At 38.3% G+C, this 13051-nt stretch overlaps 1 protein-coding gene across 2 annotated transcripts in view; it reads right to left on the bottom strand.

Annotated features, from left to right (window-relative positions):
- SIEL (ARM repeat superfamily protein) overlaps positions 1 to 13051 on the bottom strand; it is a 105100-nt gene that overhangs the window by 87902 nt on the left and 4147 nt on the right. The gene's annotated exons all lie outside the window — the stretch shown is intronic.

Here is a 13051-nt window from a genome sequence, read left to right as displayed (position 1 = left end):
AAATTAAGCACCATGCCCCTGATACCACTATTATGTTCCTAAATTTGGAAATTGCCAATTACCATAGCTCCAGTATAAAAACAAATAAACACTACATCCCCATGCGTACACCCACACCCACAATATTTGGTGACAACAAGTACGTGTGTTATAGTCATACACTTGCATATTCTTATTTTAATGGTGCCCCCATCCCGTGCCAGTTGAATACCCCCATATCTCCAGGTAACTAAAAGAAATAAAATTGAATAGATGTGGGTGCCAACTTTGCACAATGCAAGAACATTATGGGTGTTGCATTTATTCACAAATTCTTCTTCCAAAAACAAGCTTACACATGTGGCTTGAACACATTGTAAAGCTTAGTTAGGCATAAATATAAAACTAAACCAACTGCAAAACTGATGAACGAAAAATTGATCAGTAATTGATTTATAGATAATGACTGCAGCAGGACAGACTGTGCATACGGTTGCATAACGGCTACATTCCTGTGATGTGTTTCAGTAAAACTAATTTTTTTCTCTGCAGTTGATGTATTCTACCATAATTATATAGGAAAATCAATGCTTAAGACAAGGGTGCATCGTGCAGTTATAACAGCGTCAAAGCCCAGCTCTATTAGGCCCACCCTCTTAGAGTTTCAGTTTATTTATTCCATGGAGAGTTTGCAACAGTTCTATGAGTGCAGCCTGTTACAGGGCCAAGTTGGGTTGATACAACAGTGAAGGAGCAAGAAGAGATTAGATGGATATGACCTGAGGAAGGATGGATCAAAATCAATTTTGATGGTGTGTCAAAAGGGAATCCAGGACTGAGTGGGATAGGATGTATGACAAGACACTGCAGAGGGAATGTCTTGAAGCTAGAAGCTAAACGAATAGGAGATGATACGAATAATGTGGCTGAAGCACTATGTGCTCTACAAGCTGTTAAGATGGGAAGAAAAATGGGAATCAAAAACTTGCATCTGGAAGGGGATTCCTGAGTAATTGTGGAAGTGATAATGGCAGGATCAATCCCAGCTTGGCATTTGCAAAAGGTCATTAATATTATTCATATAATTTTTTTAAAAATTGGGAATTAAGAATCACCCACATTACAAGAGTAGGAAATGATGTGGCGGACACTTTGTCAAAGTGGGTGTTAAGGTTGGCAATTGATGAGATGAAATGGGAAGATTTCGAAAATCTAAATCTGACTGGTGATAATGATGACAGATAGGAATGATGAGCTGTATTGGCCAAGGACAAAAGTCATCATTAATGACTGAAATTGCGAAGTATGTAATGGGACAGATGTGCGTATCTGAAGGGTTTTAAATCAGAATGTTGGCAGAAGAGAAGTACCTGTGACAGTGACTGGTGTTTTGGTGGAGACTTGGAAGAACAGATGGAGGTGAATTTCTCGCTGCTAACAACATGATAGTAGCAGGCATTTTTTAGTGTAGTGAAGGCTAGGAGGCTCAAGAGGATGATGAAATGTAAAGGCAAAAAGGTGGTGAAGGCTGTGTTGGAGGTGCTCAGTGAGGAATTCATCAGCGCAAGCCACTGATACCACATCAAAACAGACATTGTGAGCATGGTACTGGCGTGGGATTCGGAGCTGGCCAAGGTCAAGGTCATCATCAAATGGGTGCTGAGAAAGTTGGTGAAGGAAGATATGCTGCTAGGGCTCAACTCCATCTTCGAGTGGGTGGTACTGGATATGGATTTGATGTTTTAGAGGGGATAGAGGACTCTGAGGAGGTGGCATCCCATGGAATTGTGCCATTTCTACATTGGCCGAGCATACTAAACAGGGAGATGCACAAGGGAAGAATGAGGGTGGCATGGACTAATTTGAAGTTTTGAACGAATTCTCTGAGGAATGACGGCGAATGCTCGTCAGTAGGAACTGAGGTGTGGACGAGAGCAAAGGGCTAGACCAGAATGTGGAAGAAGGAATGACGCTGCTCCAGTGCAGGGTAACCTTCTCGAAAATTGAAAAAAAACTGTGCCTTTTTGAGTTCTGTATTTTGATTAACTTGAAGAACCCTGCTTCAGGCTATACGGAAGTTGTAATGGGGCGGGGTGCATGGGAGGGGGGGGGGGGGGGGAGAGAGGGGGGGTGTGGGTGTCTGTGCCTATAAAGTTTTGAATTATGGAAGAATTTTGGTGATCATGCAAAGCCAAAGAATTCTGAGTTGTGGGATGGACTGATAATGTAAACCAAATCTGTAATGGTATGCTGGATGATAGCACTATGTAGGCATGGTTTTTGGGGTTTGTTTAGCGCTTCAAAAGCGGTTTGTGGTGTACGGTTGGTGGTATAGAGTTATAATCATACTATGGTTTCCAAACATACTGTTTTAAAATGATGTAATTACCTTTTACTATTTAATAAAATACATAAAACTACCAAACAAAACAAAAACAGTTTTCTATGAGTGTGAAAGCATATTAGAAGTTCTATGTATTCTACTTCTGTAACAAAAAGAGTATCAGATGCCATCTCAGCATTGTTACCAAAAGAGTTCTACCTTTACCCCTAGTACTTGCCTCCCATGTAGGAAAGGCGTCCCATCTCAAAAAAAACGTATAGCAACATCTTCAGACATTAGGAACTTCACATAAAATTTCTTTGTGTTTCTAGATGTTTTTTACAAGCATTTCTTTTTAAATGGGAAATCTTTTATACAAATTTCTTACATATATCACAAACACTACGGTGTGTTTTCCTTAAGTGCTGATATGTGGTTGACAAAAGCTGAAATTACTAAAGAAATACACTAATAGATGTAAATTTCTACTTTTTACATTGAAAACTACAAAGTTTGTAGCATTAAAGATTTTATTGAAATTCCAAGAGGTCATAGTACAAAAAGAAACAATAATAAGGCCTAATATGTTTACAGGAAATGAAGTTTTGATTATAAATATCATTTCTGAGAATCGCCTCCTATATATTTTTAATAATACCATGGCCATCTCAATCTCTGTCTGCCATCTGTAGATAATTATGGTTTAAAATATAATTATTTAACTATTAATAGCATGATGATAATTATCAAGTATAAATATAATTAACCTTGCTTTCATTGATGTCTATTCCAATATTTTAAATGTTAATCTTTATGTCACATCCCTTTTTCTTTGGTACCTTCATACGCATGTCATTAAATTGATGCCTTAGATGAGATTTTGATTTCTTTAATGGTTTTGTACTTGTGCCCTACTGGGAAAGATCTAACCTGAACTGTGGTCTTGTTGCCCTACATGGTTTTTGAATATTTATTAAGCAGTGGTTTTATTGCCCTAAATGGTTTTTGAATATTGTTAAACCATAGTATAACTTTTGTGCCCTAGACAGTATATATGGACTAACGGTGGTTTTGCAGACTTGGCCCTAGGCGGATTCTAGTTTTGGAATTTAAGGTATCTCTATTCCAGACACTTAATTCTAATTTGAATTGGTTATACCTTAATCATGGTTAAAAATTATTAGTTAGTACATAGATTCAACTTAGTATTAATAATATGTTTGCTGACATGGTAATATAATCATTGATGAAGGTATTGCTACTTAAATCGAAAAATCAAAGTTTAACTACTTACTCGGATTGGATGCAGGAAGAACGTGAAACAAACCCGAAGGGGGAGGAGGCATCACCAGGAAAGGGAATGTGGGATCATCAATTCTGAATCCTGGAAATAGTGAGATCTAGCAAATTACACCTAGATGGCCAAGGTGACTTAAATTGGAGGGACTCGTCATTTCATTTTATCCTAATCTATGACTATTATTATCTCAAACTAATTCCGATCAATTCAAAGTCATGAAACCAACAAGCAATCATTCTGACTCCTCTAATCATGAGGATTTCCTTGCTGACTTAATTTATAATTAAATTTGGACGAAGTCTTAATATAGTGAAACATTAGAAAATTATATCAAATCCACACCAACTTGGCTAAGATCCTCGTTTCACCATCAGTCATAACATGGAAATTATTCTCATATAGGTATGTTCCCCTTCTTTTAATCACTTAATAATTTTCTATATAGATTCCAACTCTAACAATTGGACTTAAGGCTTTGTGGCAAACATTTCATTCCCTTATAATTCCACCTGACCACTATATTTATTAGGATGTATATAATCGAAGGCGGGAAAAAATATTTTGCAATCAAAAATTGGAAAATACTCTCATCAGACCTCAATCAGTTACAAGATTCTGGCACAATGCAGATGGCAAGGGGAAGAAGCCATGTAGATCCTTGGGCGGTCAAGATTGATAGGAGTCCCTTGACATTCGAAGGGTATATCCTTGGCAGTCAAGATCGATAGGAGTCCCTTGACATTCAAAGGGTGGCTAGGAGTGTAGACAAAATCATACTTGCGAGTGCAATTGGGATCCACCACCTTCTCAACGTAGGAAGAAACGGTTACACCAATTCTTGGTAGGTGTAGACTGTGAGAATTTGAGCTCTCGATAGCAGCCAGGCACTTCATTTGGAGGTTTTGAGGAATACAATGCCAACCCATTTAGAAGACATCCGATATACTCAGGCAAGTCCACGCTACCTGCTACTTGTTTCAAGTATGCGCAATGAGATTCTCTCTCCACTTTCAGTTCTTGTTCATTGGAATGAAAAACCTTAATGCTTTGCTCCTTCTAGCTATTCGATTTTTGTTCTTCATGAATAGAAATAAGAAATTAGAGAGCTTGTCGTTAAACAAGTGTGCATAACCATTCCTGGCATTTTGGGCTGAAGATTAGAGCTTTTCTTTAACTCTTATTAAGTTCTTTAAAAGCTTCATTGTTTTTAACTTATGTCTGCCTACACCAGTTCTTTCCACAACAATCAGGTTCAAGTTGGCAAACCACACACCCTAGTTGACACTAACTACGTGCAAAGGAGAAATGAATTACTTCTCCATTAGTAAAATGCCAATGTATACTCCTCATTGACAAACACGACCGAAATATTGCAAGTCTTGATAAGGCTAAACCAGAAAGGTAAACGTGGAGAGGTCAACATTAAGCTCCAAGTTAAGATAGAGTTCGAAGATTTTATTGTTTTAAAAAGAAAAAGAAACTGCTAGACTGATTCGATCATATCGAGAATGTCAATCTCCTTAACACCTTGGATAAATTATTACTTTAAGAGCCATTCGAAGTTGAAACTTAATGGCCTGTTATAGGCTTAAAGTAATTATAACTTATCAAGAAAATGACTATCTAACAATTTTTACAGAATGGTTGTTTCTAAGCCAGAGAATAGGTTTGAAAACCAAGTACTGATCATTTACACGAGATATCTCCAGACTCATCTGACACCCTATAGAAAAATCAAGAAATTCATGCTCTCTAGAGCTAGCTGAACCATTGTATAATACACATTCCTAGTAAGGCCTTAATAGAAGATAGAAGGAAAGATGATAGCCGCTCAATATTGCTGCAGCATCACCTCTGATTAAGCAGTAGACCTGTTCACTAGGAAGAAACATAAATTCCTATCTATTCAATAACTTAGCATTCATGCCAACCATCTGTTAATCGGGAAGGTAGGAAGATGAATCCAAATTATAAAAATCCTTGGCCAAGGTAAGTCCAACGGATGTCAGAATAGTGACGCTAGATACATTCGTGATAGAAGTCGTATCAAAGCAGCCATTGGTTACAGAGTATGACTAATCACAATGTAAGTATCCCTACACCAGATTCCCAAGAAACTATTGACTTGATCATCCACCATCCCTCATGGAGGATCAGATCGGCTTGGATCTCGGGCAGCCTAGAAGGGGTCAGTTACAACCCATGGTTGGGTGGTTAAACGCCCCAGTGATGCCTTCTCCCCTAATTGAGTCACAAAGCCTAAGTTTTGCATATACTGCTTATGCAGAGACAGACCTATCAAATTCAACTTCAAATTTTCACAATTGTAAGTAATTTGATTTCAGCAAATTACCTTTTTATATGGAAAAGAATAAAGTGTCTTGTACGAGAACTCTATTTCATGTTTTATTAATTAGAAAAAGTAAATTCCTTCCTTTTAAGCTGTAAACTGAATAATCTGTTGTTTATATTCAATACTTATTCTTGTTATGTAAGCTAAGAGTTACAGTTCTATGCTTCTTACTCTCTTCATGTTTTTTCTTTTTTTTTTAAATATCCTGGCTTACAACTTAGCCATATCAAGCACAACTCGGATTTGCAATACTCTGTTTCCAACTTTTAGTCTATTACATACAACTCAGATTAGTAAACCTTTCTCCTAAATTTTAAGAATGTTACATATGGTATCAGAGCGTCAGGTTCAACAGTGGACCTGGGCTCATCCACAACTAGTAGAAAACTGACACGGGCATTTTTCGGAATGTTTTTACAAGATGCCAATCATAATCCACACCAAATGGAAGACACCTCGTGACCCAAGCAAAGTGCAGATAGCTAATGCCCTAAGCAAGGACTTTGACTACTCATGAGTGGAACCCTTGTCTGACCATGAAACCATAGCCAATGCACTCAGGAGAATTAGGCGTTAGAGACGCAAAATGACTCCTCAAGTGAGAGCAGAGGTCAAGACTGCTCTACTGGCGGAAGGAAAACCTAAACTAGCACAAAAAACAGCCAGCACAAAACAACAAGTTGCCCCAGCTCAAACACTCAACCAAGAAAAGAAACCAGATGATTTAACTCCAAAGGTCATGGCAACCACTGCACTCGCTACCCCACAGCCAAGATTTTGACTAATACCTTCAAACTTCCCTGATCACAAAGAGCCCATCACAGATAGTGAGGGTGAAGAACTAGGCATGCAATGGACCCAATAGGGCCACCTAGAGCAAAACTTTATAGGGAGCTTTAAAAAAAGAACATAAATTTTGTTGTGACCCTTTTTAGGGTAATGAAAATGAAATTTTGTAGTGACCCTTTTGGGATTATGTAAATAAAAGTTTGCAAATGCGATGAATAAATGAAAAAACAAAGATCACCAATTTTGTTATGCACGATCAATTGTCGAATACTTGTGTTTGTGTCTATTTATTAAATGAATCAAATACAATTACCACAGAAAAATAATTGAGACTTTGTTTTCTCCAAAATGGGAGATAATTAGGACAGGTTACCCAACTCATCATCACAAAAGCTAGATCAGTTACTAGATATGATGATGCAAACTCAAGACAAGATGGACACTCTTGAGGATTAGCTCAAGACCGTGGAAGGGTTAGAAAATGAAGGATCAAAATTTAGGACCCAGAGTGGGCTAGAACATACTCACCACACCAGCAGTGAAGAACGAGGAACTGGACCTACTCACCACGTTGGATCCCATAGGGATGAACAATTTGACCACGAGGTGCACAGTATAGGGGGTAACCAAGGATTAGGGATCAAGATTGAAGACATGAAAAAGGTTAAACCACCTCAGTTTGATAGAACGACGTCAGGAGAAAAAGCTGAGGCCTAGTTGACAAGGATGGAAAAGTATTTTGAGATTCCAAATTACACGGAGGTGCAAAAAGTGGTTTGGGGTCATACCAACTAATAAGGTAAGCTGCCAGTTGGTGGGAAAGAAAGAAGGCGAAATTAAGGCTAACCAGAATGTCAATCACATGGACAAGATTTGTTCAACTTTTTGGACAGAGGTGGCTTCCGCAATTGTTTTATGAGCAAAAGTTGGCTAAGTTTCAAGAACTCATACAGGGGGATAAATCGGTGCATGAGTATACCGAAAAGTACAACAAATTACTGAAGTAGATTGCCAAGTCATAGGACAATGAAACGTACAAGCTCAGAAAATACATTATGGGACTCAACAACAGAATCGAGGGGCATGTGGATGTACTTTGCCTGACTGCCACAGCAGAGGCATGTGAAAAAGTAGTCCAGCAAGAATTGAAATTAAAAAGAGATGATTCCATTAGAGATAAGAACCGCGGAAAGGAGAAGTGGAGTCATAACCATCAGTTCAATAAACCAAACATAGAGAAGGAGATAAATGAACCCCGAACCGAGAAAAGGGCCAAGGGTATTAGCAGTGAAAACTAAAGTAACAAAAAAGAAAGGGTGGGAAATCAAAAGAATAAAGGTAGGAGAAAAAAGGGGCCTCCTGGCGGATGCTTTACATGCAAACATGAACACAATCAATGTCCCATCCGAAACCAAAATGCCCCACCACCAAAGACCCCACTACCTACCCAATAGAATGCCTTTCAATAGAGGATTCACATAAAAGTGAATGATCGACAAGAAAAATTTCAAGTGGCACCTATAGAAGTGACAAGTACACTCTATGGAAACTCAGTTTCCTTCTCATTGACAATGAAGCCATAGAAAATTTTATTAATCCTAAAATCTTAAGTCGCTTTCCTAAACGGACTAGGTTCATGGGAAACCCATCGACCGTGGAATATGCGAACTAGTCCAAAGCTCAAGCAGAGCAATGCCTGTTTGAGGCCAAGTTCAAACTTCTTGGATTTTCTACCAAAGTCAACTTGTATGTAGCACCCCTAGACATGTATGATATAATTTTAGGGATCAAGTGATTGTGGCACCACAAAGCTCAGGTGAACTATTTTTTAAAGAACGTTGAATGTCTAGATGATCTAGGTACTCTAGGAACCGTCGAAGGAGTTATACGAGATGTAAAACTCCAACAACTCTCAACGTCCCAACTTAGGCAAAGTGAAAAGAAGGGGTGTTAGCTATTCATCGTTAAGATGGAAGCAATCAAAGGATCCACTAATGGAGTTTTTCCAAATGAATACATAAATTTTAATGTGGAAAATTCAACAAATCAAGAGCTAAAGGAGACTTTTGAAGAGAAATAACCCTATTTGAAAGATTTTAAGGATGGTTTTCCCGAGGCTTTACCGAGCATGCCCCCGAAGTAGGTATTTGGCTTCTCTATTGATCTAATTCCCGAAGCTAAACCTATACCGAAGGCACCATATTGAATGACTACAGTAGAGCTAATAGAACTTAAAGCTCAACTTCAAGAATTATTAGATAAAGGTTTGATCAGGCCTAGCATTTTGCCTTGGGAAGCACCAGTAATTTTTGCTAAGAAAAAGAACGGAACATTAGGGCTCTGCATCGACTATAGAATGCTCAACAAGGTCATTATAAGGAACAAGTACCCCCTGCCCAGCATTGATGATCTCTTCGATCAAATGCATGGAGCCACAATCTTCTTGAAAATAGACTTGCGATCAAGATACCATCAATTGAGATTAAAGGATGAAGACATCCATAAAACAACCTTCAGAACTCGCTACGATCATTACAAGTTCATGGTCCTTCCTTTCGGGTTGACTAATGCACCTGCTACATTTATGAACTTAATGAACATTATCATTCATAATTGCTTGGATAAATTTGTCCTGGTCTTCCTCGATGACATACTTATCTATTTGAAGTACAAGGAAGGACACATACAACACCTTCACTTTGTTCTCCAATGTATGCACGATCATAAACTATATGGAAAGTTGTCAAAATGTGCATTCTTCCAATAGGAGATCCAATACTTGGGGCACATAATTTCCAAAGACAGAATAGTTGTGGACCCTGCAAAGATTAAGGCTATAGTAGAGTGGCTAGCACCTAAGAATGTCCAAGTGGTCAGGAGTTTTATGGGCCTCGCTAGCTAATATCGAAAACTTGTCCTTAATTTCTCACGAAACTCCTTCCCTATTACTTCCTTGCTACGCAAAGGTAAGAAATTTGAATGGACAAGTGTGTGCCAGCAAGCATTTGATTTACTCAAGGAAAAGCTCACTAGTGCACCGATTTTGAAAGTACCTGATCCAGAAAGACAATTCCTTGTGGTAACAGATGCGTTCGGGAAGGGATTGGAGTTGTACTTATGCAAGAGGGGCGTGTTATTAAATATGAGTCGCGGAAACTTAAGAATTATGAGACAAACTATGCACCCCAAGATTTGGAAATGGCTGCCATAGTGCACGCATTACAAAAACGGAGACATTACCTAATGGGGAATATATTCGAATTAAGATCCGATCACCAAGGCTTGAAGTATATATTTACACAGTCTAATTTGAACACGCAGCAAAGGAGATGGTCGGAACTGATTTCTAATTACAATTTTCAAATCAATTATATTAAGGGAAAGGAAAACAAGGTAGCTAACGCTTTGAGCCAAAGGTGGCATGTATCTGCCATGTCATCTATTCAGTCAATTTTCAAATAGCAGATTTGAACAGGATATGGAAGTGACAAATACTACCATCAAGTTAGAAGGCACTGCAAGCGAATCCTCAGGACCACCAATATAACACGTTCCATCTTGAACCAAATGGGACACTTAGATTTCAAGGGCGTATATATTCCTGACTCCCCTGAACTAGGAAATATAGTTTTTAAGGAGATTCATACCACACCATACTCAGGATATCTTGGAGTTACGAAGCTCTTAGTGGATATCAAACCCTTATACTTTTGGAAGGGTATGAAGGACACATCCAAATTTGTGGCTAGTTGTCTCAAATGTCAGTGGGTTATAGCTAAGCAAAATCATCCAATAGGAGTACTCACCTGTATGCTATTCCAAAATGGAAATGGCAAATTACAAGTATGGACTTCGTTCAGGGACTGCCCATGTCACGGAATAAACACAACACAATATTGGAAGTTGTGGATAGGCTTACCAAGGCCATTTTATTCCGGGAAATCTGAGCGATGGAGCCCCAATAATTGCGCGCACGTTTGTGCAACAAATATTTAGGCTCCAAGATGTTCCTAAAAAGATAATTTCCAATAGAGATGCACGCGTGACCTCCAGATTCTGGCAGAGCCTCTTCACTGCTTTGGGCACCCAATTGAGCATAAGTTCAATATATCATCCTAAAACAGATGGGCAAACATAGAGCGTGAACCAAATCTTAGAAGATCTACTTAGAATGTATTGCATGGATCAGCAATACAAATGGAAGGATTATCTACCACTAGTGGAGTTTGCCTACAACAATTCATATCAATCGTCAATCAAGATGGCCCTCTTTGAGGAACTATATGGCAGAAAATGCAGAACTCCTATTAGCTGGGACAGGCTAGAAGACAAAATCGCGATTGGCCCAGAGATGTTGTAAAAAATGGAAGGGCAAGTCAAATTATCAAGTGAAGGTTGGCAGAAGCAACGGATCGGCAAAAAAGTTATGTCGATGCTAAACAAACACCCTGTCACTTCGTTGTAGGTGAGGTGTTATTAAGGGTTAAACCTCGAAAAAGTGCTATAATCTTCGGCAAGTCCTCCAAGATAGCTCTTAGATACGTTGGCCCTTTTGAGATCATGGAAGTAATCAACCTGGTTGCATACAAGATTGCTCTACCTCCAATTTTGTCCGGGATGCACAATGTCTTTTATGTTTCTTGCCAAAAAAAATATGTATTTGACTTTTCTCACATGATTGATTAGAACTCCTTGCAGATCCAAAACCCTGGGGTGGTTGTGGTCAAGCTCGTCAAGTTGCTAGAGGCATGTAGGTTACGCCTACATAACAAGGAGGTTAAACAATGCAAGGTTCAATGGGACTAATATTCAAAAGACAACGCCACATCGGAAGACTACAACAAGATTCACCAGCAATTTCCTCATTTGTTCAATGTTTATAATCAGATAGTTTAGAAAAGAGCTTTTATATACTGTACATATTCCTGTATTTTGGTTTTCCTCATCATCGAGGACGATGACTCACAAGAGAAAGGAGTATGTCACATCCCTTTTTATTTAGTACCTTTATACGCATGTCCTTACTAAATTAATGCCCTAGATGAGATTTTCTTGTCTTTAATGGTTTTGTACTTGTGCCCTAGCAGGAAAGATCTAACCTAAATTGTGGTTTTATTGCCCTAAATGGTTTTTGAATATTATTAAACAGTGGTTTTATTGCCCTAAATGGTTTTTGAATATTGTTAAACCATAGTATAACTTTTGTGCCCTAGACGGTAAATGTGGACTAATAGTGATTTTGCAGACTTAGCTCTAGACGGATTCCGGTTTCGAAATTTATGGTATCTCTATTCAAGACTCTTAATTTTGATTTGAATTGATTATACCTAAATCATGGTTTAAAATTATTGGTTAGTACATAGATTTAACTTAATATTAATAAGATGTTTACTGACATGGTAAAATAATCATTGATGAAGGTCTTGCTACTTAAATCAAAAATCAAGGCTTAACCACTTATTCAAATTGGATGCAAGAATAACGTGAAACAAACCCGAATGGAGAGGAGGCAACAACGGAAACGGGGATGTGGGATGATCAATTCTAAATCTTGGAAATGATGAGATCTAGCAAATTACACCTAGATGGCCAAGGTGACTTAAATTGGAGGGACTCATCATTTCATTTTATCATAATGTCTGACAATTATTATCTCAAACTAATCCCAATCAATTCAAAGTGATGGAGACCGACTAGTAATCTACCCTATAGTCATTCTAACTCGTCCAATCATGGGGATTTGCTCACTAAATTTTTAATTAAATTTGGACGAAGTCTTAATATAGTGAAACATTAGAAAATTATATCAAATCCACACCAACTTGGCTAAGATCCACGTTTCACCATTAGTCATATTATTCTCATATAGGTATATTCCCCTTCTTTTAATCACTTAATAATTTTCCATAAAGATTACAACTCTAACGGTTGGACTTAAGGCTTGCGGCAAACATTTCTTTCCTTTATAATTCCGCCCAATCACTATATTTATTAGGATGTATATAATCGGAGGCGGGGAAAAAATATTTCGCTGTCAAAAATTGGAAAATAGTCTTATCAGACCTCAATTGGTTATGAGATTCTAGCACGATGAAAATGGCAAGGGGAAGAAGCCATGTATATCCTTGGGCAATCAAGATCAATAGGGGTCCTTTGACATTCGAAGGGTGGCTAGGAGTGTAGCCAAAATCATACTTGCGAATGCAATTGGGATCCACCACCTTCTCAATGTAGGAAGAAATGGTTACACCAGTTCTTGGTAGGTGTAGATTGTGAGAATTTGAGCTCTCAGTAGCAGCCAGGCACT

The sequence above is a fragment of the Cupressus sempervirens genome, chromosome 4 (assembly GCF_028749045.1).
Source record: "Cupressus sempervirens isolate cs-2001-9-10 chromosome 4, ASM2874904v1, whole genome shotgun sequence".
In the NCBI taxonomy this organism is placed as follows: Eukaryota; Viridiplantae; Streptophyta; class Pinopsida; order Cupressales; family Cupressaceae; genus Cupressus; species Cupressus sempervirens.
Note: the sequence above shows the minus strand (reverse complement) of the source record. Positions and strands in the feature narration are given on the sequence as shown.